The sequence below is a fragment of the Xiphophorus couchianus genome, chromosome 4 (genome assembly GCF_001444195.1).
Source record: "Xiphophorus couchianus chromosome 4, X_couchianus-1.0, whole genome shotgun sequence".
Taxonomy (NCBI): Eukaryota; Metazoa; Chordata; class Actinopteri; order Cyprinodontiformes; family Poeciliidae; genus Xiphophorus; species Xiphophorus couchianus.
In genome coordinates, this window is record NC_040231.1 from 7,535,546 (window position 1) to 7,541,121 (window position 5,576).

The following is a 5,576-nucleotide window of genomic DNA, read 5'->3' on the forward strand; positions in this document are numbered from 1 at the left end:
TTTCCTGGAAAAAGAGGAAGTTTCCAGCCTGCAGATTTATAAAAATAGCTGAGACTATTTCTTAGTTTAAAGCATGAAAGTTTTAAAGAATGAAATCTAAACATTATTAGTAATTGGATAAGATTCAAAGTAAAATACTTATATTAATATTGGTTTAATTGTAATAATACTTACACTTACATTTGTGAGAACACTTACAAGAAAAACAAGTAACTGTAACTTTAGTAGTAAATAATTAGAATCATGTATTATTCTTGGTTTCTTTTCAGAAAAACATCTGTAATAACTCACATTAAGATTATAATAAATATAATTAATAAGTTATAGTTATAAAATTATAAATGAATGCTAAATCAGAGAAGCTAAAGAAAATAAATGTGATATAAATGTGATTTTGACATTAAACTTGAAATGGTGTAAAAGGTTGTAAAACTGCAATTAAACATCACTGATATGTTGGAGGTAGATGGTAGGTGAAAGGTGACAGGAAGGGAAAAGGGGGAACTAACAGGAGAGCAGAGATGATCAGCACCTTATATGGAAACAGGAGGTTGAGCAGCCCTGAGACATTGGCACAGACATCATGACATGATGTCTCTTAAGACAGTGACGGATATGAGATCATCTGTCTAAGCAGACAGATGAACCCTATATAAGGTGAGTGCAAAAGAGGAACCTTTTGTTGGATCCTCCGGGCAGCTTCGAGCCAAGATCGAGATGGACAAAGAACTCTGCAGCTGAAGAAGAGCCGGGGCCACGGAGCCGGAGACTGTCCTGCACATGGAGACCAACCCGTCTGGCCCACAATCTGTGGCTTCGAATCGCACTTCTCTCATCGGCTGGGTTCTGACCCCAAAGACAAAGATGAAGACAAAGACAAGGAAGAAGAACTGGTGCCTTTTTTCCTGCCAGCACCAAGTCCTGTGTGACCTCAGCATCCATGCGGAGAGGAGGCTCATCAGACCTGCGGAGATCCTGGCCTTCATCGATCAACATCTTCCTCCTGTTGCAACACCTTCTTCATCATCGTGCCAGGTCTGGGGTTCGAGGCGCCAAACTCCGTCCGTCTCTCTCTAAGGTTCCCTTTTTTAGTTCTCAGTATCAGCAGTAGGGAAAGATAGACTAGATGATTGATTTTACTTATTTGATTATTTCTGCTACTGAATTAAGCTGTACTGACCCTTGCAAAAATGCCTTACTAATAAAATATTTAGCATAAAGAAAATCTAAAAGATGTTGTGGACATTCAGTTAATGAGTCACCTTAAAGTTCTTTGATGGTTGTAAAATAGCTGTGATGTTTGATTCTGGAGAGGAAGAGGTGGAAAATGTTTTTAGGTTGCTGGTAGCCCATATTTAAAACCTCATCCTTGGGACTCGCCCGAGTCACTAAAACCTACCTGGTTCAATAACAAATGCAAGTTGCAAAATAGAGAACGAGCGACCGTTAACAGGTGTGCTCTGTGAAACTAGTTGGCTGTAGGCTGCTCAGTCTGGCTAATTCACAGGGGGAAGAAGGGTGGGACACCTGGATGTAGGCCGTCAGATAACCAGGCGAATCGTTTCTCGAAACCAGCTTAAACAGAGTTTACTTCGGTTCTGGACAGGGTAAATCCCAGCAGATTTAGGAAACTCAACGGACCCGTTAGACGGAGAGCTGGTAGCACATCTCCCCTCTCAGAAGAGGAAGTACGAGAGTGAGAGAGTAGAGACAGAAAGGAGGGGGGGGGTGTTGCGCAACAACAAGTGGCGCCCAACGTGGGGCTCGATCCAACGGAGTAGGAGGGCCCCATAAACCAAGTCAGTAAAAACAGATGTGTGATTCTGAATAGCTCACTTGGATGGTTAACTCTTAGGGAATAGAGTTAACGGTGACTGATAAGGCCGTCAGTCACAACCCTTGCAGTAACTGTATAGCATACAGGTGAGGGAAGGCTTCTACTGAGGATAAATGACCGGATCCAGACAGTGAAGCTAGTAGCCAACATAGTCTAGACCCATCCCTGCTCGAAGGCTAAAGAGAGGCTTTGGGGGATAGACAACTCGAACCGACAGAGAGACGGAGTGATGGATGATCACTTCGAGGAGGAAAATCTGGGGAAGAAACCGGAGGAAGCCGGTCGTCCAGATCGTTTGGAAAAGGAGGAGACCTCAACAGAACTGCATCAGCTTCTACACAGCTACTGTGACTCAGACCTGAAGCAAGTGGGGAAGTTGGTTCCAAGAATGAGGAACTGAAACATCAACCCCTGACAAAGGAAAGCTGGCTCACTCTTGCTGGAGTGGTTCGTGATGTAATGCTGACCAGACCAGCCAGCAACCATGCAGAGGAGACGGAGAAAGGTGTCATCAGCCGACGATGGATGAGCAAGCACACCGCATCCTCCACTGCAGCCATCGAGAAGACATCCGGCAACAGAGGAACAAACACCAGCAGCTGACATCATCACACAGACGCAGACATGGTTAAAGACATCCTGCTGGACCCGGAGCTTGAAATTGGGCCAGCACAACCCACCAGTAAGAAACGACCGCAAGAGACATCTGAGAAGCCAGAACAACCGGAATGGACAATCTACACCGATGGATCCAGAAAGGGGTCCGACCAGTCGGCATACTGGGGATTTATTCTGAAGCAGGATGGCAGAGAGAAATGCCGTCAGAAAGGAAAAGCTCCCGGTAGTGCTCAAGCCGGAGAAGTAACGGCAGTACTGGAAGGATTGCTGGAGCTGGTGAAAAGGAAAATCAAGAGTGCCAGGTTAGTAACTGACAGTTACTACTGTGCTCAGGCCCTTAGAGAGGACTTGGCCATTTGGGAAGAAAATGGTTTCGAGACTGCAAAGGGCAAGCCCGTGGCACACAAAGATTTGTGGAAAAAGATTGCTGAGCTAAAAATGCAGTTGGAGATAGAAGTTGAGCATCAAAGAGCACACACGCATGAGGGAGCTCATTGGCGTGGGAATGATGAAGTGGACTGTTATGTCCAACAAAGGAAGATCATCTTTGTCGGTACCGAGAAGTGGGACAGTACTCCCAGAGGACGGGAGGTCCCAGAAGAGTACGTGGTCGAGGTCGTGCGGAGCGTGCATGAGGCCCTTGGACATGCAGGCGTGCGACCTACCCGTAAGGAGCTGGAGGAGCAAGATCTTTGGATCCCAGTGAAACAAGTCCAACGCGTGCTGAGGGACTGTGAAGTGTGTGGTCAATACAACGCAGGTCGCCGAGGGCAGCGGATGGAAGGTTTGTTCATCAAGAGCACAGTCCCATGGGGTTCAGTCTGCATGGATGTAGCAGAGCCAATGGGGATAACAGGAAAGAGAGGTGAGAAGTACCTCTTGGTGCTGATGGACACAGTGACAACTGCTAGAAGAGCAGGTCTTCCCCTGCAGAGGAACTCCGTTCACGTCACAGAAAGCAGGGAGGCGAAGACACTTCTCCTTTTTGCTTAGAGAAGGAAAAGGGAAGTTGCAGCTTGAAGTGTCACTGAAAACAGGGCAGAGAGTTTGGATTAAAGCTCAAGATCGGCCTGCAGCTACGGGGATCAAGCTGAGATTCAACGCCCAAGATTTTGTGAAGTAAGTACTGAACTTCAACACAGTACTACTGATGAAGAAAGGGGTCCATGAGGAAGCAGTGCTCAAGCCAGTTCTTAGCTACAGCGAACCAGAACATTACAAGAAGATGGCCAGAGAATCAAGCACCATGCCATCCTATATTAGACTGGCCACTATTACAGGAAGGTTGCCGTTCAAAGAACAACTTCAAGGCTTTGGACTGGGAGGGCCGTGAAGAAATTGGACTATGCTAAAGAAGAACTCCTGTCACAACCTGATGGATTAAAATGGAATAGGATCATGATTACGGATAAAGCGTCATGATGCTTATGCTTTTTGCTTTGCTCTGCTGAACAGCCAGAATTTTTTTTTTTTTGAGGCCTTCTGTCTCAGCCCATCTTCCCTAAAGAACCATTCCACATCCTGAAGAACCGACAGTTCATCCAGCGAAGGTTCCTGTAGAAGAATCAGAGCGATCCAAGTTTTCTTCGACATTCATCACCTCATGGGGGAAATCAAAACTCCAAAGAGGGGGTGTCAAGAGAAGTGGAGTTTTGATGACTACACCGAGCCCTCTGTGAAAACTGAGGATGAAGAATCTGCATCTTCACATCCCAGACGAACCTCTTCTCTTTCTAGTGGATGAGGACGGCGAACTGCAGGAGGGTGATGGACTCCCAGCATGTGAAAGGTCTGACCTCGTGGAGGGGGATAACTTATTAATTATTCTTATAATTAATACAGTGTTTTCCCCCTTTGGAGGTGTCGTGAGTACAAAATTGTGTTTATTATAATTGCTGTAAAAGTAGACATTCCAGTTGTGCCTTTGCTAATGAGATGGAGGGCTGCTATAATTGTAATTGGGGCCTACCAAAGCAGAGCATAGGAGAGCATTGGCATGCCTTACAAAGCAAGGCACTTCAATGACTTCATGCAATGCATGGAAGGCACCTATTACTCTTAAGCCTCAAAATAACTGCAGCTTCCTTTCACCGTTAATGCGACTCATACACTCCCATAATATACACTGTATATATATATGTGTGACTGGAACTATTACTTCTGTTGGTATTTCAAGTAACCATGGCGACGTCATTAGCGAAAAAAAAAAAACAAGCCAAATTCAAATCAAAACAAATTCCGACACTGTTCAGTTGGGCTCAAAGGAGAGATGGAATTTTGTCTCCCCCTGTGTGTCTCACTCCCACATGACAGTTTTCAGAGAGGATTAATTACAATAGCAACAGAACGCTGAGGAGGGCAGAGATTTAGAACTACAGAGATGGCGGAACAACAGAGGAGCTTCCAGTTAGAACTACAGAGACGCCACCTTGGCGAAACACTTTCTACAGGAAAGTATATTTGTTCAATGTCTGTTTTATAATATATTTACCACCAATGACAAAAGAAAAGAGTATACATATTTTCACTTTTCTGCAAAATTCACCAACTGCACAATTCTTAAGTAGTAAGTAGTGTAAGATAAATAACGTTTCAAAAGAGCAGAAGAAATCTTGTTTTTTGAACAATAACAATATTTGTTGTTGGTCTGTTGCTAAGAGAGGAGCATATTTTCTGGTAACCAAGTGCCACAAAAAACAGCTAATGTTTACTTTAGCTAAGCTTAACAACTGTAAATTTCTTGTGTCCAAGCAGATAAAAAGTATTTCAAAATAGCTTAAGTTTTATAAGCAATAATTAATTTGGTGTTAGGAGATGAGCGTTTTTTTTCTGGTAACGAACTCCCACAAAGTATAAATCGGATTTTTACTTTTGTGTTGAATGTCTGTTTTAAGGTATATTTAACCAAAAAATGACAAAAAAACTAACTTTTCTGCAAAATTCACCAACTACACAATTCTTGCTAAGTAGTATAAGATAAGTAGTATTTCAAAAGAGCAGAAGGAATCTTATGTTATTTTGAACAATAACAATATTTGTTGTTAATCTGTTGCTAAGAGATGATCGCGTTTTCTGGTAACCGAGTGCCACGAAGTAAACATCTGATTTTATCTTTTGCAAA